The sequence below is a fragment of the Globicephala melas genome, chromosome X, assembly GCF_963455315.2.
Source record: "Globicephala melas chromosome X, mGloMel1.2, whole genome shotgun sequence".
Classification (NCBI taxonomy): Eukaryota; Metazoa; Chordata; class Mammalia; order Artiodactyla; family Delphinidae; genus Globicephala; species Globicephala melas.
In genome coordinates, this window is record NC_083335.1 from 97,413,484 (window position 1) to 97,440,168 (window position 26,685).

The 26,685-nt window shown below is 35.1% G+C and overlaps 1 protein-coding gene and 1 non-coding gene across 2 annotated transcripts in view; both read left to right on the top strand.

Annotated features, from left to right (window-relative positions):
- DMD (dystrophin) overlaps positions 1-26,685 on the top strand; it is a 2,243,521-nt gene that overhangs the window by 95,589 nt on the left and 2,121,247 nt on the right. The gene's annotated exons all lie outside the window — the stretch shown is intronic.
- TRNAG-UCC (transfer RNA glycine (anticodon UCC)) lies at positions 17,594-17,666 on the top strand. The gene has a single exon. It is a non-coding gene; the product is annotated as a tRNA-Gly (tRNA).

Sequence of the window (26,685 nt, forward strand, 5' to 3'; positions counted from 1 at the left end):
ACACCATAGTGCCTTGCAAATGATAGACATAAGAAGGAATGAATTTGTTCCCACTGAAAGTTTTGTCATGGGACAACTTTCATGTTATAGGAATGGAAATTCATTTGGAGCTGGCTGGCAGATTAATTTGAAATCAATTCAAGAACTATGAATCCCTTTTGGTAACTATTATGTTTAGTTTAAAAGAACTCTGTAGGGAGATTGTAGATACCATGCTGTGCTTTTGCGTGAGTATATACATGTGTGTATGTGGATGCATGAGATTCACATGCTGATTTATGCTTTATTACTGAATTTTTAAAGAGAGGAATTAAATAATTTTAACTGACAAGTACAAAATATATCAAGATAAAGCAACACATATATGCGCTTTTGTACAAACCATGGCATGTATCACAAAATATTTTAAAATAAGAAGAGTGAGACATTCTTCTTATTTTTAAATACCCTTGCCCACTTTGTACCCAAAGCAATGTACCAAAATCCCCAGGTCAGTGAAGTATTTTGTTTATTCCTGTATTTGGTTGTTATTGCTCAGTGATAGGAAAATCCTATGTCCCAAAGTTTTTCGTGTAGCAAAAGGAAGAAAAACAACTGTACATTTTATAGAATTTGGAAATTCTTAGATTGGACTGATCTGAAAGTAATAAATCATTTCTTATTGTACAACTGTTTCCCTCAAATATTAGGTAATGCTGCTAAAATCATGTATCCTCACTTTGAAGTATTCTGGTGTTCTTTTCACTCTGTGCATGAACAGGTTGAGAGACATTTAATCACTGCTTCTTGTATCAAACTTGCTTCTTTCTGTCACAGATAGATGGGGAATGAGTTGATGAAATAGGCATATTTAATCCATAAGACACATTGAATAATATCACAAATGTAACTGGAAGGATAATAACTTACCATCCTGGGAGTTTTTCTGAGGACAGAAAAATGGTAAATTGCCACTCAGCCTCCATTGTTAGAGATTGCAGGAGGTTACCCTGTCTTGGAGTTTGATGAAGCCTCTAAAATCAAAGAAACTTTTGCCAGCTTTTTGGTGGTAAAAGAATTGTCATCCTTCTGGTAGGTGGCTCTGTAAAGGGCCCTATATTTATGCCTCTGAAGTGCCCCCCAGGGCATAGCCTGAAGGAAAGAAGAAAGGAAACACTGGTCCTTGCTTTGCATAATAACATAAGTTGGCAGGACGAAGTAGGCAGGTTTTGTGCAACTTTGGAAAATGTTTCTCTTCCTCAGTATGAATTAGACTGGAGTGTCCTTAGTCATGAATGGGGACCATGGGAGATGTGGGGATCCAGGAGGAACAGATCATATCCTAAGGGTACAGCTCTTACACCAGGCTGCCTAGGTTTGAATTTACCTTTTGCTAGCTGTGTCTTTAAGCAACTTCTATGAGCTAGGTATGGTTATTATCCCCAATTTAATAGCTAAGGAAAGTGAGGCTTAGAAAGGTTACTGCTCTAAAATATCACACACACACACACACACACACACACGCACGCACGCACACACACACACACACACACACACACACACACACACCCTATTGGATGGCAGAGGTCGGCAGCATGATCTTAACCATTGCTTTCCCGTACAATTTATCAAGACTATAGGATTTATGTTTCTTCCCAAAAGCTCTCTCTAAACCAATGTTGGCTTTAAAATCTGATGATAGCTTAGAAGTTAGAAAGTCCATACGGCGCTTAGATTGTGCCCACATTCCAATTCCAGTCTACCTCCTCGCACCCAGGGACCTCTGAGGGCCAGTAGAGAACTATGGCAAGAAGCTAGGGTGTAGGCCTCTCACCTGCACTTGAGTCCCACCTGTGACACAAGCTTGAGTAGTTTGAGAAAGTTTTTTTTTAAATAAAACATTTAATTGAGCTAATTATAAAATTAAGAGCAGTTATAAAAAAAAAAACACAGACCAGATACTCTATAACATTTACCGTTACCCCCAATGGTAATATCTTGCAAAGTATAGTATAATATCACAACCAGAATATTGGCATTGATACAATGAACTCATTTCAGATTTCCCAATTTTTCCTAGTACTCATTTCTGTGTGTGTGTTTAGTTCAGTACAATTTCAACATATGTAGGATAGCGCATCCACCGTTACAGCCAAAATTTAGATCACTTGCATGACCACAGGATCCCTCCTGGTGTCTTTTGATAACCTCCACTTCCCCACTGCCACCCTCTCTTATCCCTTACCCGTGACAGCAATTTTCATGTCTCTTAATTTTGTCACTTCAAAAATATTATACAAATGGAATAATATAGAAGTTAATACTTTGGAACTGGCTTTTTCACTCAGCATAATTCCCTTGAGATCCATCTAAGTTGTTGCATGTGGCAAATAGTTTACTTTTTATTGCAAATGTATATTACTGATTCATTTATTGTGATGGATGTCCCACAGTTTAGTAAACCATTCCCCGATGGGGAGACATTTTGGTTTCTAGCGGTTTGGAGCTATGACCAATAAAGCTGTTACAGAGAATCATGTGCAGGCTTTTGTGTGGACATAAGTTTTCATTTCTCTGGAATAATTGTCTACATGAGTGATGTGCAAGTATTTCCCCCCATTCTGTGTCTTGTATTTCACTTTCTTAACAGGTCCCTTTGCACGGCCAAACTTTTAAAAATTTTGATGAAGTCCGATTTATCCATTTTTCTGTTTATGGATTGTGCTTTATGTGTCAAGTATAAAAAGTCTTTGCTTAAGTCACAAATACTATTTCCTACATACATTTCTAAAAGATTTATAGTTTTATACTTTGGGTCAATTTTGTGTAAAGTGTGAGAGCTAAGTTAATTTTTTTAACTATAGTAAATGTTCATTTGCACCAGCACCTTTCTTGAAAAGACCTATTCCACCATTTAATTGCTTTTACAACTATTTTGAAGATCAGTTGGACACGTTTGTGTAGGTGTATTTCTCAGTTCTCTGTTCTGTTGCCTCAGTCTATAACTCTACACCTCTGCCATGTCCATAGTGTCTTGATTACTGTAGTTACATAGTTAGTCTTAACATTGGGTGGTATGATTCATCTCCCTTTATTCTTGTTTGTCAAGATTGTTTTAGCTATTATAGGGCTATGTCTTTCCATAGAAATTTTAGAATAAGCTTGTCTGTGTCTACAAAAAAAAAACTTGTTATTTTGGTAGAAATTGCATCAAACCTATATGTCAGTTTGGAGAGAATCGACATCTTTACCATGTTGAGTATTCCAATCCATTAACACACTTATAAGATCTTTTTTTGATTTCTTTCATCATTTTGTGCCTTTTAACAGTGCTTCACATTGGGATTAGATTGTGTTTTCATATTTCTAATATACCTATAATGTATTGTCTATTATGTTATTATGTGTTATAGACAATATTATGTACATGATTACAAAAAGAAAGGGAAAATAAGAAAACGTCCAAATCTGCAGTTTTGAAAGGGAAGCACTTCTTAAAAAATTTAAATGACTATAACTAAATATACACCATCTGTGTATGATGTTGAAATAATTTTAAATGATAATGTTATAATTGTTTATAGAGGAATTGATAGAGACCTATAATTTTTCATGAATGCAGAACATCTTTTTAAAGTCATGCATTAGTGCATTTTTTAATTACTCTTCTTTTGTCTGCAGTTTTATGATACATGTTGTAAAATGAAGACTAGTCCTTGCTTATATTCCTATATTGACCAATAATCCCTGTATCACGAAACAGATGACAAATTAATTAGCAAGTACCCAGTGAACTAAATTTAAAAATAAATAAGGAAAGATTTCTTAAGTAATTGAAAACTCTAAGGGCATTATTTTACATAAATTGGGATGGGTCTGTGTCATTTTCCCCATGTATTCAATTATTTAGCATCATTTAAAACATTAAGATTTATACAGCTTCACAGGTAATAAACTGGGTAAAAGCAGGTTTGATAGCTAAGATATTTATATAAAGTTCTGAACTTTACTGAGATGAGAAAAAAATTGGGGGCCATTTCTACCTCCCCTCCCCACACTGGTTCATATCTGTTGAAATATTACACCTTCTATAGAGGCATATACTTCTCAAGTTTTGTTTTTAAAGCATCTCTCTAGTTAAGCACAATGGGAAAATGTGCAAGCTTATGGGCTAGTGTAGGGGCACAGAGGCCAGAAAAAAATAAGACAGTTTGGAATCAAACAACTTGATAACTTCATGCATATTTCACAGCGCTGTAATAAGGTCTTTCAGTTACCATGTTCTTGCAGAGCGGAGGGTGTATGGGTGTAGAATGACTTATTCATACAGGCACAAACACTCAGATACACAATTTTAGGCCTTTTATCACTGAGTAGAGTACATTGTAAGCAAGTGAATCGTTATATGATTCCTGTGCTAAATGACAAGACATTCATTGCTTTAACCCTTACTTCTGGAGTGAAAACTCCATATGCAATTCAGTATAGAGGGGCTAAACTTTAATCTTAAGTTCTAATAAGTATTTTATACTCAAACCACCAGATACAGCTATGAAAAATCTAGAGATTGTTTATATACAAAGAAGCATACTGTATTAAAGTAACTATGAATCCCATTCATTTTCATTTTATACTTTATTACTTCAAAGGGAGACGCTATTGATTTTTCTGATCTCCCTGTATCAGCCATGACTCTGGAAAGAAATAGAATCTGACACAGATGGTTCAATAAAACACAATAAAGGGACTATTTTGAGAGGTGTGGGCAGGTTTAAAGGACACAAAAAGGGTTATCATGGTACAGACTACCAGCAGTAGCACATTATTATATGTCCCCCTTTCCAAGTCTGAAGTGTCAAATGAAGGAAGTCGCATTTTCTAAATTCAGTAAGAGATAGGGCAGTGGAAGAGTGGGTTTCTGACAGGGAAGTTAGGGATGTAACCTGCCACTGTGGGAAATAAGGACCAAATAAGGTGGAGGGGGATAAGAAAATAATGCCTCAGACCCTCTCTCTCCCTGCCTGTGGTCTGATGTCTGTGCCTGCCATTGGCCAAGACCACCAGAGACAAGTCATCCAGCGAGCTAAAAATATGTCATTTGTGAGGATCAGCCTTGCAGGCACTCAGCAGAAAAGAGAAGGGCAAAAAATGGGTTGGACCAGGCCAGTGAGAAAAGAGTGGAGTGAAATATTTAAATTGTTGACAGAAAGAAAACTCTACCGACCTAGAATTCTATGTCAGTAAATTATCTTTCAGAAGTGAAGGACGAATAAATACTTTATCACACAAACAAGCATTGAGGGAATTTGTTGCCAGTAGGCCTGCCTTACAAGAAATGTCAAAAGAAGTACTTCAGAGAGAAAGAAAATCATGTAGGTCAGAAACGTGGATCTACATAAAGAAAAGAAGAGCATTAGAGAAGGAAGGAATGAAAGTAAAATCAAATCTTTTATTTTTCTTATTCCTAATGATATAATAGTTATCTCTTTGTCCAAAATAATATTAGCAACAGTGTATTGGGTGACCAGAGCTTATGGATAAGGTAAACAAATGACAGCAACATTATAAGTTTCGAGAAGGAAGAACAGTGAATATTCTGTTACTAGGTACCTATACTACCTGTGGGGAAAAATGGATTGGACTGGGGAACGGAGAAAATGCCTCAATTCCCTACTAGAATCGCCATCAAAACCATCCCTTAACTAGTTCAAGTTCAGCTTCACTTGAGTTAAACCATATATTATTTCATTTTACTCTCTTTCCAATAACTGAAGAAAATAGGGAAAAAATAGGGACTATAAGGTAGAAGTGAGAGCCTAACAGTTTATTTTTTCTCATGGATTAAACTGTTGCTTCTAACTTGTCTCAATCCACAGATTTAATATTTTTCGGCAGACCCCCATTTCAAGAACCAACCTTATTATCATACTTTCCTGTTTTCAAATTGAGGATTTATTGACGTGATCCTTCCCCAAATTCCTTTTTTTTTTTAATTTAAAAAATAGGGATTTATACCTATCTTTAGTCTTACTCTCTTCTCCAGTTTTCTAAAGGTATTACCACAGAATCTTGAAATCCTAAAAATGTACTTCATGTACTAATGTGAAGAGAAGCATGTAGCTTTGAAGACAAATTAATTAATAATGAAAAAGGTATACGCACATGTATACCTGCGCACATATATTAAACGTGGTTCGGTAACTCAACAGACTTTTCAATACCCTAAATAAAGCTACGAAATAAAGCTAACCCTGAAACTTCACAATAAAACTTTCAGTCCTCTAAAAATGATTAAGGAAATATGAGTGCTTTAGTTTTTTGAGGCATCAATTGGATCCAACATATTATAGGAATATTTAAGCAATAATGTTTAATATAATAAGGGCTGTAGACTATTTTCAAGTAACCAGACTTCAGAATTTTTAATCACTTTTAAAAAATTGAATGGACTTTTGGAAGTAAAACCTGTATAAACCATTTTTTAAAATCCTCCTCTAAATCCAGTCCATTTTTGAAACCTCATTTAGAGTCAAAAACAATACTTTCTCTAGTTTCCATAAAGGCTTCCACTTTCAGGCTTCAGTGAGTAAGTATATTCTTATGAGGCTCAGGAAAAATATTGAGCCATATTATAAATGGTCATCACTTGTGAGGGTTTTTTTGAATTTATTTTTAAAGCGTTCTTTAGTGGGACCTTCAAAATAGAATGCCACTCAAGTAAAGACCTGTCTCTTTCACTCTATCACTCTCTCAAAGCTTATTAGAGAGAATAGCATGCGTAGCTTCATCTGCTACACAAGTCCTCTCTAACTTTCTCTCCAGCTTTGTCAGGAAACTAATGAAGTCTAAGTGTCAGAACCCCTCCATTTCATAGAACTCTTCAAAGACACCAGTAAAGCTTTCAGGTAGCCAGGTGCTTGAAACATTGGCAAAACAAAGAAGGTCCTCAAATTTTAAGCCCCAAATTTTTGGATCACTGTCATCTCTTGTTTCTTAGGATGGCCCACTTAACCTTAAAACTTTTTTAAACAAGAATTAGGAAAGGATTTTGATTTGAGCCTATAGGTTCATTGAAGCTGCAATTTAAATGTCATCCACACAGATTTATATTATTTTCATCACTCTTGCACATTAATAACTTCGTCTAGGCTTTCAATAAATACATATGTGAAATGTTTTTTGAATATTAAGTAACGACAAAGTGTCATTTAGAGCCTGTTTTTCCAGTATTCTAAATATTTAGTTAAAAGATACCCAGAATTCTTATTTGCAGATTTAAAGTCTTCTTGAACTAGAGAATTGTAGCTCTTAAATATGTTCTTTTTCATAACCCAATCACAGTAGCCTTTAAAACAAAGAGGAGCAAGTGCAAAGATAGTTGTAAACATGACATTGCTGCCATTTATTCTTCAGTGTGTTTTACCCCTGTATTGGTTTATGTGCATATATATCAATGTCCTGTATCAGGAATCTGAAAATGTTGGCCCATGGGCCAAACCCAGGCTGCCATCTTTTTTTAATTATTTACAAAATTTTTTTTAGATAATTGTACATTTACTTGCAGCTTTAAAAAAAAAAGAAAAGAAAGAAACACCCAATAGATCTTGTTTGTCATTTTACCGAGTCCCTCTCAGTGATAACATATTGCAAAACTGTAGTACAATATCACAACCAGGATATTGACAGAACAATCAAGGTACAGAATATATCTCCATCACAACAAGGAACCCCCATGTTACCTTTTTTTTGGCCAGATCCCCTTCCCTCCTGCCCCCACCTACTTCCTAACCCCTGGAAGCCACTAGTCTGATATCCATCTGGATAATTTTGTCATCTCTAGAATGTTATATACATGGATTTATACAATATGTAACCATTTAGGATTGGCTTTTTCGCTCAGCAAGATTATCTGGAGAGTCTTCCAGGTTATTGTATATCATTGGTTGTTCTTTTTATTTCTGAGTAGTATTCCATTGGATAGATGTACCACAGTTTGTTTAGCCTTTCACCTGTTGAAGGATATCTCAGTGAGTTGTTTCCAGGTTCTGTGCACTACAAATACATCTGCAAAGAACGCTCATGTACAAGTTTTTGTGTGAATAAGAATTTTCATTTCTCTGGAATTAATGCCCTGGAGTGAAATTCCTGGATTGTATGACATTTGCATGTTTAGTGTTTTTACAAAGCTGTCAAGCTATTTTCCACAGTACCATTTTCTAATAAGTTTTTGGAGTTTTTTGTTATTGTTGTTTGTTCTTTACTTTTGAGTTTTATGAGTTTTTTTATGGATTGTAGATACTAATCATTGGTTGGATATGTGGCTTTCAGATATTTTTTTCCTTAGCTTCTCTTTTTATCTCCTTAAGAGCAAACATTAAAATTTTTGTTGAAGTCTAACTTATCAGTTTTTCCGTTTTTGGGCCGATGCTTTTAAGTGTAAAATCCAAAAACTCTTCCTAGCCTTAGATCCTAAGATTTTTTCTATGTATTTTTTCTAAAATACTTAGAGTTTTATGTTTTAAATCTAAATTCATCATTCATTAGTAGCTGCTTTTGTATAAGGTGTGAGACTTAAGTGTTCTAGTGTTCTAGCACTGTTTGTTGAAAAGTCTATCTTTGCTCAGCTGAATTGTTTTCAGATCTTTGTCTAAATCAGTTGGCCATATTTGTGTGGTTCTTTATTCTGTTCCATTGATCTGTGTGTCTATCCTACCACCAGTACCACACTATCTTAATTATTATAGCTGTATATGTTAAGTCTTAAAATCTGATAGGCTTGTTCTTCCTACTTTATTCTTCTTTTTCAACATTATTTTAATTATTCTAGTTCCATTGCCTTTCCATGTAAAGTTGTCTATATCATCAACAACAAGAAACTTTGCTAGGATTTTAATTTGAATTATGTTAAATCTGTACATCAATTTGAGTAAAATTGACATTACTATGCTGAGTCTCCCAATCCATGTACACAGTATGTTTCTCCATTTATTTAGATGTTCTTTGATTTATTTCTGCAGCATTTTGTTATTGTCAAGGACATGTTTTGTTAGATGAACAGCTACTTTGATTTTTGCTGAGATAGAAAAGAGTAGTATATATTTTTTTTTTTTTTGCGGTACGTGGGCCTCTCACTGTTGTGGCCCCCCCCCATTGCGGAGCACAGGCTCCGGACACGCAGGCTCAGCGGCCATAGCTCACAGGCCCAGCCGCTCCGCGGCATGTGGGATCCTCCCGGACCAGGGCACGAACCCGTGTCCCCCGCATCGGCAGGCGGACTCCCAACCACTGCGCCACCAGGGAAGCCCGAGTAGTATATTTTTAATTTCAGTGTCCACAATGAACCTAGGGGTTCATTGCTAGTACGTAGAAATACAATTGATTTTTGTTTGTTTATTCTTGTATCCTGATACCTTGATAAACTCACTTATTAGTTCTAGGAGATTTTTTTTTTTGTAGATTGCTTGCAATTTTCATTTTCATCCCATCTGCATGTAAACGACAGTTTAATGTCTTTTTTCCTATTTGTATGGACTCATTTCCTTGCCTTGCCTCATTGCACTGGTTAGAACTTGAAGCATTGTGTTCAATAAGATGGGTGAGAGTAGTTCACAGTACTAGGGAAAAAGCATTTAATACTTAAACTAAGTACAAACTTAGCCGAAGGGTTTATATAAGTGTTGATAAATAAGTTGAGGAAGTTCCCCTATGTTTCTGTTTTTCAGAGTTTATTTCAGGTATCGGTATTGAAGTTAGTCAAATGATTGTAGTGCATCCATTGATAAGATCATGTGATTTTTTTCTTTAACATGTTAACACAGTGAATTACAATAATGATTTTTGAATATCAAACCAGCTGTACACCCCTGGAACAAACACTACATGATTTTATATATTTGCTGAATTTTAGGTGCTGGTATTTTGTTAAGTAATTTTGCTTTGATATTCATAAGCAATATTGGTCTGTAGTTTGTTGTTTTTGTTGTTGGTTTTTCATGCTATCTTTTTCTGATTTGGGTATCAGGCTATTGCTGGACTCATTAAATGTATTAGAATTGTTGTGTTCTCTTCCATTTTCTGGAAGAGATTGTGTAGAATTGGTGTTAATCCTTCTTTCAAAGTTTGGTAAAATTTTCCAGTGAAACCATCTGGACATGAAGATTTATTTTTCTGAGGATTTAAAATTATGAACTCCATTTCATTATTAGTAATAGGACAATTCAAATTATCTATTTCCTATTGGGTGACTTGCAGTAGTTTGTGTTTTGTGAGGAATTGGTCCATTTCATCCAAATTGTCGAATATTTGTGTGAATAATTACCTATAGTATTCCCTTATTATCTTTTTTATGTCTATCAAGTCTGTAATGAGATCCCCTGTTTCAGTCTTAACATTGGTAACCTGTGTGTCCTCGGGGTGTTTTTTTTTGGGAGGGGTCACTCTTGTTAGCACTTTGTTAATTATATTGATCTTTTTGAAGAATGAGCCCTTTGTTTCATTGATTTTCTCTATTTTTCTGTTGCCAATTTCACTGATTTCTGATCTTTATTATTTCCTTCTTTCTGCTACTTTTAGGTTTATGTTGCTCTTCAATTTCTAGATTCTTGGAGTGAGAGCTTAGATTATTGATTTGAAATTTTCTCTCTTTTCTAATGTATACAATTGAAAATGACTTTTTAAATGCATTGTTTTATTTAACATACATGACAATCTTTTATGGTAGGCAGTAAATCTGGTGTTATCTTTAAAATCTGCTCCCTCTCTTAGGTACCTCTCTCAGACAGGTGTCATCAAACTTATTTGAGTTCCTTAATTAACAAGTAGATTAAAATGTAAAATTTTCTTGTAATACACTTCAAGCATAATCCCCTTGAAGGCAGGGACCAGAAGTTATTACCTTATATCCTTAATGTTGAAAATCTGGCTCTAACAAATGTTTTTTTTTCTTCCTTTGGCTGCTTTTGGGTCTTCGTTGCTGCACACTGGCTTTCTCTAGTTACGGCGAGCGGGGGCTACTCTTCGTTGCAGTGCACAGGCTTCTCGTTGCGGTGGCTTCTCTTTTTAAGGAGCATGGGCTCTAGGCATGCGGGCTTCAGTAGTTGCAGCACACGGGCTCAGTACTTGCGGCACACGGGCCCTAGAGCACGTAGACTTCAGTAGTTGCAGCATGTGGGCTCAGTAGTTGTGGCACTTGGGCTCTAGGGTGCATGGGCTTCAGTAGTTGTGGCTCGTGGGCTTAGTTGCTCCATGGCATGTGGGATCTTCCCGGACCAGGGATCGAACCTGTGTCCCCCGCATTGGCAGGCAGATTCTTAAGCACTGTGCCACCAGGGAAGTCCCTAATAAATGTCTGAAAAATAAATGCATATCTATTCTGCAGCTCAATGCCATTGCTTTAAATGAGTATTTGATACTATGGTCATTCCACAGCGACAAGATTCAGAATCTCTTCTAACATATACTTGAAAACAGATTTGGTTTGCCACCCTCAAAGAATTCAGTATTTATTTTGAGTATTATAATTATCTGCAATGCACATTCCTCTCTTCTTCCCTTGTACCTTTTTCCTTTTTTTTTTTCCAAGTGATATCATTGAGCTCCTATTGTACTCAATACACTTCTGAGAACTGATATCAACATAAATAGAAACCAGTCCTTAACATTCAAGAAGTTGACAGTTGAGTAGGAAGGTGCATTCATATCATTAGACCCAGCTACAAATGGGGCTAAGGGGAAGCTCAAAGTATCTTCATAGAGGAAGTAAACTTAAAGAAAGCCCAGAAGGGTAAGGCAGCATACAATACAAAGATAAAGGATCAAAGATAAGGAAATTGCAAGCAGAGGCAATGGTATATACATCGCAAAATGATAGGCACCAGGAATGAAACAGTTCATAACTCCTGTTCTGATGGAGTTTGCATTCCAGCAGGTAATTCACACATTCAACATATATCCAGCTTATTTATTATACATGCAGCAAAGTAGCGAAGCACCATGCAAGGAGAACGTTTATGGTGAACTTCTGAAGTAATTTGAGATGCATTGGTAGAAAAGTACATGAGATCACTTTAGTGGAATTCAGAGAGGTGTAATGCAGAGTTGAAAAATGAAGGCAAGGGCTAGTTTTCAAAGGGTCAATTCATCCCTTATCATATTTTCCACTAGGGTATCATATTAGTACTGAGTATCCTTCCAAGACTTACAAGGTGGGCTGAGCCCATGTGTTGATCATTCTTTACTTGTATCAGTGGACCCACTCCACTTTATGACGTTCTCTGCCCTACTCTTTGCCCTGGGAAGCTTAGCTCTTCATCATCAAAGCCTCTTGCACTCTATCAGCCAATTGTGTGACACCAGGATATCAGAGGGCACATGGAAAAAGATTTTAAGGTATTTGTTTTTCCTTTTCCATGTGCCTCACTAAAGTCCTGCTGGTGACTGACTGTGTGTCTCTACTACTATTCTGACAACATTATTCCCTCACTTTGACCCATCAGAACTGGAGGTGGAAGGAACTTCCCGCTTTTACTATCACCTGGATGACTCACCATCCTTTATTTGTTCTCATCATCCTGCTTATACCTCTCTCCACGGCTATTTCAACAAATTGTTTTCTGCTCATGCTTTTGTTTCTACCTGTTTCATGCCAGGACCTTGACTAATATAGTATAAGAGATGCAACCATGAAATCTTCATACTGATCCTCAGCTCGCTGACATCAATGTGTTTAATTTCTTTGTACTCATAATAACTTTCTTTTATTCAGAAATCTTAAAACACCTTCATTAGTTCCTACACATTTACCTCCTAAAATGATTGAGAATCAATATATGAGTTAGGCATGCATTATTTTTACAACACAGATAACTTAGTTTTACATGTATTTAATAAGTAAGTAAATGTCTTCTGTCTTGACTCTATAGAAAGCACTGCTATATAGTACCAAGTTCTAAAATCAAATCATTTTGCAAGTGTCATACAGTTCATCGTCTATGGAAATATCAGTTAAGATATGCTTTGAGTTTTGCAAGTTGTAGCTCTTTTTTGTCCAGTGGAAAAAAACTTTGAATATTTAAAAATGAATCCACAAGCCTCCAGATATCCATTTACTATTTTAATGGAAATTAAAATAATGTCAAGGCAGTATAATTTGCAGACACACACACAGAGAAGTAATCTCAGGTATCAACATAGGTTGAATGGGGAACCTGGACTTCCAACCCTACCTAGTAGTAGCAAGGGAGCAACCCCCTTCCCATCTTCCAACAAAGCATTGCCAGGAAAGGCTAGCTAAAACTGAAGGTTTAAATAAGGTCTAGAGTCTGACAACATAATACCCTAAATGTCCAGGCTTCCATTTAAAATCATTCATCAAACCAAGGGGGAAAAAACTCAACTTGAATGAAAAAAGACAATCAACAGTCACCTACGCTGAAATGACATAGGTGATCGAATTATCTGCCAAGGATATTAAAACAGCCATTATAAAAAAATGGTTCAATAAGCAATTACAAACTTGCTTGGAACAAACAAAAAATAGAAAGTCTCAGCAAGAAATAGAAGACATATAGAACAAAATAAAATTTTAGAACTGAAAAATAGAGTAATCAAAATAAAATTCAGTTGATGGTCTTAATAGCAGATTGGAGGGGGCAGAGGGCCAAATCTGTGAACAGGAAGCTAGAACAATAGAAATCACCCAGTCTGAACAAGAACGAAAATAGACTGACAAAAAATGAACAGATCCTCACCGACCTTGTGGGATTATAATAAAATATCTATGATGCATGTCTCAGAGTCCTGAAAGGAGAGAAAAAAAAGTGTTGCTGAACAAGTACTTGAAGAAATAATGGCTTAAAAATAACCTAATTTGGCAAAAGGCAAAACCCTACAGATTCAAGAAGCTGAAAAACCCAAAGAGATAATCTCAAAGAGATCCCTGCCTGCACCTGTCATAGTCAATCTTCTGAAAACTAATGATAAAGGAAAAAAAAGAAAAAAGAAAAACCTTGAAAGCAGTGAAAGAGAAAGGACACTTTATAGGTACAAAAAAAAATCAAATGACAGAATTTCTTATGAGAAGCCATAGAATTCAAAAGGAAATGGCATGACATCTTTCATGTGATTAAAGAAAAGAACTGTCAGTGTCCGGAAAATAGAAGAGGAGGCAATACTTACAAACATGTTTTATGAGACAAGAGGTAATCTGATTCCAAAACCAGACAAACATGGTACAAAAGAAGAAAACTACGGACGAATAACCTTCATAGACATAGAGACAAACATTTAAATTTTGGTAAATTAACTAGCTAAAAAAGAATAATAACATGATCTTATCAATTGATGCCAAAAACAAAGGTTAGACAAAATTCAACACCCAATCATGTTAAAAAAAAATCTCTCAGAAAACTAGGAATAGAGGACTTCAACTTGATAAAGAACATCTAGAAAATTCTCTAGCCAACATCATAATAACGGTGAAAGATTTTAATTCCTTTTTCCTAATAGCAGGATCAAGGCAAAGATATTTGCTTTCAGCCCTGCTACTCTTTGTAGTATTGGAAGTTCTAGCCAGCACAAAAATGTAAGAAAAGTAAATAAAAGCATAAAAACCAGGATGGACAAGTTAAAATTTTCCCTATTTGCAGATATTATTATGGACAATGTAAAACATCACAGGGATTCCACAAAATTACTCGTAGAAATAATTAGTTCAGCAAGGTCTCAGTATACAAGATGCACATAAAAAAATTAATTGTACTTCTATACACAAGAAGTGAACTACTACAAATCAAAATTTAAAATGTAATATCACCAATTTTGATAAGTTTTTTAAAATGCACCCTGATATGACGGCTGTCACAATAGAATCTAACAAAATTTTTTCAAATGAAGTTAGACAACTAAGTGCTACTAGAGCCATCTTAAGGAAAAAAACTGAACGAACCTTTTGGCCAACCCAGTATAACATCTCAACCAATATAGATCATTGTGGAGAAGGGAAATGGCCCGGAAATGATTTTTCCCAAATCAATAAATTTGTGAACTCTATATAAAATCTTAGTTATCATGCCTGTTTCTTCCCAGCTTATTTATCCTTTGAAGCTCTGTTAGTCATAGTTCTTAAAATTGTTAAATAATTGTACAGTATAAGTGGGGAAAATGACTCAGGCCCATCCCAGTTAATATAAAATGCTGCAACCTAAGTGTCCATTGACAGATGAATGGATCAAGACGATGTGGCACATACATACGATGGAATATTAATCAGCCATAAAAAGAAACGAAATTGAGTTATTTGTAGTGAGTTGGATGCACCTAGAGAGTGTCATACAGAGTGAAGTAAGTCAGAAAGAGAAAAACAAATACCGTATGCTAACACATATATATGGAGTCTAAAAAAAAAAAAAAGGTCACGAAGAACCTAGGGGAAAGACGGGTATAAAGACGCAGACCTACTAGAGAATGGACTTGAGGACACGGGGAGGGGGAAGGGTAAGCTGGGACGAAGTGAGAGAGTGGTAGTGTATATATGGACATATATACACTACCAAATGTAAAATACATAGCTAGTGGGAAGCAGTCGCTTAGCACAGGGAGATCAGCTTGGTGCTTTGTGACCAGCTAGAAGGGTGGGATAGGGAAGGTGGGAGGGAGGGAGATGCAAGAGGGAAGAGATATGGGAACATATGTATATGTATAACTGATTCACTTTTGTTATAAAGCAGAAACTAACACCATTGTAAAGCAATTATACTCCAATAAAAATGTTAAATATATATATATATATATATATATAATGCTACCATTAAGGTTTTCAGTTTCTTAAGAATACACTCCTTATTTACTTTTAAGTTTACCCTAATCAGTTCTTTCTAAGTAATAGTTCACCCATTTTATGATATAGGGATTACTGGTTAGTATTAGAATAGAAGCAAGGACTGGTTTTCATTTTACTGCATGTATTTTACAACTGTAGGCTAAAGAAAGTAATTTAAAAACATGCTAATGTAAGCCTTCAATGTAATAAAAATATGCTTTTCATTTTTTTCTTTTTTTAAAATTGTTTACAATGTTGTGTTAATTTCTGCTGTACAGCAAAGTGATTCAGCTATACACACACACACACACACACACATATATATATACATATATATATTCTTTTTTTTTTACATTCTTTTCCATTGTGGTTTATTATAGGATATTGAATATAGTTCTCTGTGCTATACAGTAGGACCTTGTTGTTTATCCTTTCTATATGTAAAAGCTTACATCTGCTAACCCAACCTCCGACTCCATCCCTACCCCCAATCCTCTCCCCCTTGGCAACCACCAGTCTGTTTTCTGTATCCATGATTCTGTTTCATATATGGGTTCATTTGTGTCATATTTTACATTCCACATATAAGTGATATCATATGGTATTTGTCTTTCTGACTTAACTGTGATAATCTCTAGTTGCATCCATGTTGCTGCAAATGGCATTATTTCATTAATTTTTATGGCTGAGTAGTATTCCACTGTATGTATGTACCACATCTTCTTTATCCATTCATCTGTTGATGGACATTTAGGTTGTTTGCATGTCTTGGCTACTGTGAATAGTGCTGCTATGAACCTAGGGGTGCATGTATCTTTTTGAATTACAGTTTTGTCTGGACACATGCCCAGAAATGGGTGCTTTGCACTTTTATAAAACTAAAGTTCTGTATTTTAATGTGTTTATTTTTCAGAATGGTAGTTTGGGAACCTCTGTTCTTTTCCCTATCTTTGTGCAATCACATGCATAATAGATAGTGTTATTATTATAGGCATATGAAGGAACAGTATGATCACAATACAAAGCACTTTTAGAAAGCACAGTATGACAAAATAAAGGTGACCTAAATATTGGAAATATGTACTGTGTTAATGGATTAGAAGCCTCAACATGGTAAGAATGTCAGTTCTCCAAATTGATCTATTTAATGCAATCCCTATCGAAATCCAGAAAGATATTTTGTTGTCTGATCTGTAGACCTATTTGTCTAAAATTTTTATGTTAAAACACAGGACCTAGAATGTGTAAAATAATTTTGAAAAAGAATAATGTAGTGGGAGGAATAACCCTACCTAATGCTTAGGCATATTATTGCAGCTACAGTAATTAAGGCAGTATGGTATTGGCAGAGGGATAGACACATAAATCAATAGGACAGAGTTGCAATCCCAGAAATAGATCCACACAAATGTGCCCAGCTGGTTTTTGACAAAGGTATAAAAGTTATTCAATGGAAAGGTAGTCTTTCCACAAATGGCATTGAGGCAATTGTTAATCTGTAAGCCAAAAAAGAAAAAACAGGGCTTCCCTGGTGGCGCAGTGGTTGAGAGTCCGCCTGCCGATGCAGGGGACACGGGTTCGTGCCCCGGTCCGGGAAGATCCCACATGCCGCGGAGCGGCTGGGCCCGTGAGCCATGGCCGCTGAGCCTGCGCGTCCGGAGCCTGTGCTCTGCAACGGGAGAGGCCACAGCAGTGAGAGGCCCACGTACTGCAAAAAAAAAAAAAAAAAAAAAAAGAAAGAAAAAAGAAAACCTTACACTGTATACAAAAATGAACTCTAAATTAATTCTAGGGAATTCCCTGGTGGTCCAGTGGTTAGGACTCTGCACTTCCACTGCCATGGGCCCAGGTTCAATCCCTGGTCAGGGAACTAAGATCCCACAAGCCACGTAGCGTGGCCAAAATAAATAAATAAATATTTTTTAAAATAAAATTAATTCTAGATTTAAATGTAAAATGATTAAAAAAGTAGGAGAAAATCTTCATGAATTAAGGCTTGGTGAAGAGTTCTTTGGCATGACACCAAAAGCACCATACAAGAAAAAGTTCAATAAATTGAACTTTATAAAAATTTAAAACTTTTGCTTTGGAATTACCCTATTAAGAAAATGAAAAGACGAGCTACAGACTGGGAGAGTACACTTGCAAACCACATATCTAACAAAGGACTCGTATCTAGAGTATATAAAAAAATGCTAAAAACTCAGCAGTTACAATCAAAGTGGGTAAGTTGTGACAAAGCGAGAGAGAGGCATGGACATACATACCACTACCAAACGTAAGGTAGATAGCTAGTGGGAAGCAGCCGCATAGCACAGGGAGATCAGCTCGGTGCTTTGTGACCGCCTGGAGGGGTGGGATGGGGGGGTGGGAGGGAGGGAGACGCAAGAGGGAAGAGATATGGGAACATATGTATATGTATAACTGATTTACTTTGTTATAAAGCAGAAACTAACACACTATTGTAAAGCAATTATACCCCAATAAAGATGTTAAAAAAAATTAAAAATAAAAAACATTAAATCCCAAAGGTGCATAGATTAGAAAGCAAAAAAAAAAAGCACTAAAAGACCATGTTATGTTTGCCTGAAAATGCGTAAATTGGAGTATTTTTTATGCTGCCACAATTTGCTTAAGATTTCAAATTTCAATGTTTATTTTACTTTTTAGCTTTGTTGAATGCATGATTTTTAGCGATTAATAAAATTAGTTTCCCAATTAAAAAAATAAATAAAATAAAGTGTATATTGAATATAAAAAAAACAAAAACAAAACAAAGCACCCAGTTGGAAAATGAGCAAAAGATATTGATAGACATTTCACTGAAAAGTATATTCAGATGGCAAATAAGAATGAAGAAGAAGTAGTTCAATGTTATTAACTATTCAGCCAATTCAAATTAAGACTGCCATGATATATCTCTACCTGTTTATGACAAAAATTAATATAATGTATATAATACTATATATATTTTATATATATATATATATATATATAATGGCACCAGTAAGTGCCAAGGAAGATATGGAGAAACTGGATCACTCACATTGCTGGCAGGTATGTAAAATGGTACAGACCCTCAGGAGAACATTTTGGCAGTTTCTTTTAAAAACTAAATATGTATTTACCATATGATCCAGCAGCTTTACTCCTGGGCATTAATCCAGATAAATGAAAAAAATATACGTGATTGTTTGGCAGCTTTCTTTGTAGTAACCAAAAACTGGAAATAACCAAAATGTCCTATAGAAATGAATGCCTAAACACATGAGATGGAATACTACTCAGCAATAAAAGTAAACAGGTTATTGATGCAGATAACAACTTGAATGGATCTCTAGGACACTATGCTAAGTGAAAAAAGCTAATCTCAGAAGGCCACATAACATTCTTGAAATGACAAAATTATAGTGATGGAGAACAAATTAGTGGGTGCCAGGCTGGTGGAAGAGGGTGTTTGGTGTGACTAAAGGAAGGAAGATTTCTGTGGTGATAGAACGGCTTTGCATTGTGATTGAGGTTGTGTTTACACAAATCTACACCCGTGATGAAATGACAGAAATATATACAGTGTACCAGTATCAGTTTCCTGGGTTAGATATTGTGTTATAGTTATCTTAAATGTAACTGTTGGGGGAAAGTGAGTGAAGAGTTTATGGAACCCCTCTATACTATCTTTGAAAGTTTTTGTGAATCTATAATTAGTTCAAAAAAAAAAAAAAAATCCTGCTCAGCCAATTATTAACAATGGGAACTTGAGCAAGTTCCTTGGCCAGTCATTTTTATAATGACACTCCTAAAACCTATCCATTGTAGTTATTGTGGGGACTAAATGAGAGACAGAAGTGACCACAGGAAAGTAGTGGTGTGGCCTGAACTAGTGTTCACTTTGGGCCAAATTTTATGTACCTTTCACTTTTTCCAGTTAGCTTATCTTTCCACCTAGATTATAAAAACCTTAAGAGAACTATACGTATTCTGCGTTAATGTAGAATTCATCACAGGTGCCCAACAAATTCTGATTATTGACTAAGGCTGAAAGACAATTAAGATGTACCTAAGGGCATTCAGGTCCTTCGATATTTGGTGCTTTAGATATTAACCAAGACAAGTTTTTGGTATATTTGGAGCCACAATTGTTTTTGGAAACATACACTTCAGGGTTTTTCAAAATTGGCCATGCATTAGATCACCTGTAAAACACAGAGTCCTGAGTCCTACTCCCAAAGTTTCTTGTTTTTCAGGTTTCATGTGTGCTCACATTTCTAAAATGTTCCCATATGCTGCTGCTGCTGCTTCATAGACTACACTTTACAAATCACTGATAAACTGTACATGTGCCTTGGACAAAACACGGGTTTATATCTACAGGGAATTCATGGTACAGGTGTAAAGGAACTTATACTCTGGGCATTATTGCAGTCCATTGCGCAGGACACTGATGCTAACATGCAGACTTAGATCCATGTCACTCCTAAAACACTTTTATTATTATGTTTTATAAAATTGTTGGTTATATGCATATTTAGATAACCACATTAAGGAGATGAGGTGACCTATAGAGAACATTTTAAATCTGTTTTGGATGATAGTAATTTAAATATAATTACCCAAAATTAAAATCAGGGCTTGTGTTTTATTTCATATGGATTTTGTTGGGGGGAATGGTAATACTATGATGTATTCCAAAATATAGAATGTATACTTCACTATTAAAGTAAACATCATCATCTGACTCCCATATGTCAGGTTTTTCTTCCTGTTTTTATCTACAGTTTATTTCTGTGCCAAGCAATTGAACGCTTGACATAGAAAAATGAGTCTGTCACTTTAACAAATGGTACTGTAAAAACACTCAAGCAAATAATTTTACCAGAGATCATTGTAATTGCAAAAGGAATATCTTTCTAAAATGTGTTACCAGTATTTCCTATAAATATCGGGCTCACCTGTTGCATTAAAAGTAAAAATAAGAAAGGAGATAAAGAAGCCTTCTCTTGGCAAAGAAGAGTTTACAAACATGCTGAACAACGTGTTACAACTGTGTTCATTTAATACAGAAAACTTTTGAGAACCATTACATAATTGATCATTAACTCAGTGTCTAAGAGGATGGTGTTTTAATAATTCTCACCAAAAAAGTTGAAGAAAGAGTAATTTGTTAATAATTCTCACCAAAAAAAGTTGAAGAAAGAGTAATTTGTTAGTAATCATAAGCTACAACAGAAATTTAGCACTTCAGGAGGATTTCTTTATTCCATTCTAAAAGTGCTCTTTATTTTAGCAGGAACCTTGTCCCATGAGAACTATACACATTCTGCCTTTAGAGCTCAGCTGCTTCATTCTGCTCTTGCTTCTCTTAGTCAGGCTGTTGGCATCATCAATACATAACTTTTGATTGGATCCCCAGGGTAGAAATTAAGTTTGGTAGACGGTGGATACATAACAAATGCATAGATTATTCTGGGCATTTATTTTTGTTCAGTGGAGTGAAGTTTTTAGTGTTGTTGAAAGGTGAAAAAAAAAGAAAGGCATTTAAAAGGCTATTCTAGATCAGGATTTTCTGCTCTGTTATTTTAGAAATGTGCATAGAAGTTTCAGAAAGTCTTGTTACAGTTGTTTACTGAAGAGTTTTTATGTTTAGAAGCTTGAGAGAAAGTACTATGTCCTCTGTGCTATTCTGGTTTGGATATTAATGAGAACATAGTTGAACAACATTTGAATTCACAGGACTTGCCATGCTGGAAGCACAACCTTATATGTAGTGGCCATGGGCAGTCCTATTATGGGAAACCAACTTGAGAGAAAAGGCGAGTCTCTTGCTTCTGCGCAGGTCCTGGAATTCGAAATATCCAGGGGCCTCTACAGAATCCTGGCATCAGTTACTGTGTTGACTCACTCAGTGTTGGGATCAGTCACTTTCCCCTTACAGGACTCAGATCTTGGAGGCAATTAGCATCAGAGAAAACGAATAGGAAAACCTGAAGTCTTATTTTTTAAAGGCTGCTGAAGTTGATTGGTTTCTCATCATTCCTAAACCTACTGAAGCAATAAAGTTGGGAGAAAATTTACCAAGATTTTTATCGCTGCCTTCATATATACTTTTCTTTTTTCCAAATGCTTTGGTGGGAAGAAGTAGAGGACTGTTGTAAGTACAAAGTAACTAAAAATATTTTTTACCATGGCATAACTTTTAGTTTGTGACAAACTCACTGATTAGGCAGATTAATTTAAACTTATTATAGTAGATTGTGAGTAAGCATAAATGTTATATACACTGTACACATAATGTATGTGCAGGTGTACATGTTTCTCATTGGGAAAACTTTTCAATAGAAAATATAATCAAACACATCTTTCTTATTTAAGAAAGTACTAGAGTAATAGAATATGCATACCTGGCTTGGAGTATCTGTGACAAACCATTTAAATTGCTGTGAAATAGTTTGTGTATCTAAGTTATTATCATGATTATTTGATATTTCTGTATTAGTAACAGTTACATGTGGGATAGTGACCTGACACATATTCTCAGTGAACTAATTGCTCTATGGGAATGATATGTGGATGCCTCAAGGTTAGAAAAATTTTATCTGGCATATTGTGGGGGAAAATAAAGAACAAAATGAATTGTGATGGATAAATGGAGGTTGAGAAAAGTATTGATAAATATTTAATTTAAAAGTTCCTTTCTCATATTGCGTTTAGTATTTGGCATGTTCTTTTCTGTAGCGGGTCATGAAAATTATTTCAAATAATGAGATGATCTCTGCTGGCAAATGACCAGATACTTTTATTGAGAAAACAACAGAAAAACATGAGGGACTTATAATCATATTTTGCAGTAAAGTCAAGGTGTTGTTTCATGTCTATGATGACCTAGTTTTTCAGTAAAACTTTTTAGTTTGGCTTTTTATATAAGCTCTACCCATGTTGTTTATTTTAAGGAAGTCAGGATGACTAATGAAAAATGTAAAAATTGACTGTGGTACAACAGTAAAAATAATATATAAAAATAATATATGAGGGGTACAGTGTCTCCCAAAGAGATGGATGAAAGAGATTATCTTTTTTTTTCCTGCCTTTGATTTGTGGATTATAGTCATTCTGAAATACATATGAGGGCAATGCCTATAATTAAGAATGAAAAAAGTAAAAAAAAAAAAAAAGAAGGGAAAAAATAAATCTCTCTAAATAAGTAGCTATTCAAAACTTCTGGAAAAGAGTCACAACAGAAGTTTTGCCTTTGAGAAAAAACTGTGGAAAAGAAATTAACCTTGTGCACTTATTGATTCACAAAAGATGCTACCAGATTTTGTAGTAAAACATTTTTATATAATTTCTTTATTTTATAAATTTCTTTGGTGAGTATCAGAATTGCTTTCTGATTGAAAAACCATCCCATTTACTAATATTACAAAAATACAATAGCACGTTTGTTCTTTGCAATACACACATATTGCTCACTTAATCGATATAGCTACAAAATTAAAACCATAAACCAGTGTGTAGAGCAATTTAGGAAGAATGGCAGAGATTTAATTTTGGAATGAAGCAAGGCAAACATACTGTCTGCTTTGTCATAGATATTCAAATGACTTTTTAAATTCTTAATCAGAATCTGAAGACAGCTAACCTTCTTGGACAATCCCTGTAGAACTTTATTATAATACATTTTGAAACGATCAGGTAATACTTAGGCTACATGACAATGAGTTTGTTAAGAGAAAATGAAGATATTCACAAGGTTATATTATACATTAACTTTTATTAGTTGACAACATAATACTCTTTGAATGTATTGACATTTGAATACAATTTTTTAAATTGCCTTAGTTTGAAGAACTTAAAAGAGTACACTTGGTTCGGTTTTAACCAAAATAGTCACCAATTAATAGGGAACATCACTGTATTAACCTAAGTATTGTTTACTTTTAGAATTACTTAAATATTGTGTTGCAAAGAATCATTCAAATAATTGATTGCAAATTATACATTTCCTTAGAATTTTTTAAATGATGCAAATTATCTTGAAGTCTAATAAAATAATCTTTTAGAATTACATTTGCAGTCTTTTAAGGGCATCTTAACTATCAAAAAGAGATTGCTGATCTAAATAGATAATATACTTGTTAATTTAATAAGAATCTTTCTGTGTCTCTTACGTGGCATAGCAGTATGGAAAATACAATAAACAATATCATGTAATAGTTACTCTAAACTTAAAAAAAAAAGACTACGAAGTGTTCTGTGCAAATTTCTGTTATTTAAGGAAGAGAGGTGTTGCTTGACACTACTCCAGCTAGACATTACTGAAATGTAAATTCATAATTTGGACGGAGATATTAATACAACTTCCTCTTTAGTCCTAAAGTATTCGTTTGAAATCTTTGTAGTCCAAGGCCTTTGCTGCGTGTGAAACAAATTGTAAAGCTCTTAACCACTTATGTGATTTAATAAAAGAGATTAAAATCTTTGTTCTCTGGAAAAGTCAGGTGTTCTTTTTAATCCTATTATCTTTCATCATGGCTTTACCACAAAACTAAAAGAAAGTGATTTCCCAAACTTTCTTTCCCCTTCCACCTTCTGCTGTAATATTTCCCTAACTTATTAAAAATGATTCATCATATTTTTCATTACACCATTCTTTCTTGCATTGCATATACAAGAAACATAATATTTTGGTGTGACTGTGTATTTTTATATAAACACACATACATATTTAAATCACAGGTTTAACTTAGGTACTAAGTTACCTAAGGGAGACCTTGAAAATTAATTGGAAATTAACTTTTCTTTAAAGATAATTTTCTTGTTTTAAACCTTTTTTTGAAGTACATTTTACAATACTGTGTTAGCTTCAGGTATACAGCAAAGTGATTCAGTCATCCAAAGTTTCTGTTTATGTGGTTTATTTTCTATTTTAAATACACATCATTTTAAAAGAAACTGACAAATAAGAGTAATTACAGAACATAACAAACCATGAGGGAAGAAGTAGACCTAGGTTTTATGGGGCCTGAGGTTGAAAAAATGAAGGAAGGGGACTCTTTTAGGAAAAGTAATACAGAATTAAGAATACAAAATTAGGTAGGACTTGCAAGGAGCCAATATAAGTGAAGGGCTTCAAGACTTAAGCTTTAAAAGTTTCGTGGGAAATCACCTCTGTATGAAGAGATTCGTTGTGGGTGAATCTTTTCTCACTTACATTTTAAAATAAAATTGATACTAGTTATATTTCTTTAAAGCATATATTATTTCTCCAAGACAAGCTTTTATTTAATGCAGATTAGAGAGTTAGAAGAATTTATAATGGTAGGAATTTGACATTTCTGCCTTTCATTCTGAAAAGATACAATGATTAAAGTGATGTCAAAGTCAGTTAATGGAGGCGGTGCAGTTATTTCAGATATACAGGGTATGTAACTTGAAGGCAAGCCAAATCAGAATGAAACGGAATAATGATGACCTTGGTTTATTTTTATGCAGTACATTCAGGTTGTGATTGAATTCAGAGGGAGGCAACAGTTTTCTTTCTCACAAAGTCCTGCTATAGTCCTAGGAGATTTGTGTTCTGTTATCAAGGCAGTTAGTTGGTTCATATAGGAACGTTTTGTTGGGAAGGTCATGGGCTGCAGTATGGGAAACGAGAAGACCTTTTTTTAATTAAATGCAACCACGTACCATAGCATAATTTCATGAAAATATTTGTCTTTCGGGAGTATGGTCCATGCAGCAGACTGATCTTCAAAACTCAAACGTGCAAATAAGTAAACACCTGTGCTCTTCATTTTTTCCTCATTTAAAAACATCTATTCGTTAAACTTCCTTGGAGTTTCACGCTCTACAATCTTGACAGTAATATTCATAATGTATTTGGAGTTCTGAAGTTTAATTTTAACACAGATATGAAAGTTAGGTTGGCAGTGCTATAGTATACCTTATTATTTTGCCAGTTTGGAAGGGGTTTGTCTACTTGTGTCACATGTAGAATTGTCCTTAACATCTTTATGTTTGTAAAATGTCAGACTCCCTGTAGTTAATATTGTGAGTGAAAACGTCTGTCAGAGATTCTGATATCCTCTCTTGAAGGGGAGAGTAACCCTGCATTTTGTGAATCACTCATATGCAAACAATAGTTTGAAGATTAGCAGCTAAAGTGATTTGGTTTGTTTTTTCCTGAAACTTGAGTATCAAGAGCTTGTTTTCCCATGTATTATAGCATATTAGAATTTTGCAAGTGCCTTTTTAAACCAGATGGTTCCTCCAGAGATTCTGAAATGCTTTAACTCCGAGGGACATGGCCTTTTTCTTTCCCCATTCAAGATTACTGCCCTGAATATGGCCAGGAAACCACAGAACAAAAAACCTTGGCTCCAGTGTTTTAAGGGAATCTTAAATGTCTCAGCCACAATTCTGATAAGCATCAGGCAGATGAGGATGAAGAAGGGGAATGGCCCTGCTCATTCACGCTTAAAAAGACGTCCCCCACATGCCTATTAACAAAAGCAAAGGGCAGTATTCCTTCTCTCAGAGCTGGAGTCTTCCACTTAGGCTACCATTTTAAGGAAAAATTTCCATCCAGCTCTGTGCTCAGTCTTTACGTTCTGATATTCACTCAGAAGACCTCAGAATTTCAGTAGGTGAAAGAAGATGCAGAGCAATTTTCTGGGGCCCTGCAGTCCCTAGAGAGGTGACTTTGCATAGTACAATATATTTAATGATACTAAGCCCAGCGAAAACAAGTGTTCCTAGCAATCCGGATTGAGTTTGGAAATCAATTTCTTCTCAGTCTCCTTATTATCTTTTACCTTCTACCTCAGTGCCTCACTTTTGGTTTGTCATTATTCACCCCATTCTTCACTAATGGAAGGTGGGGAGAGTCGACA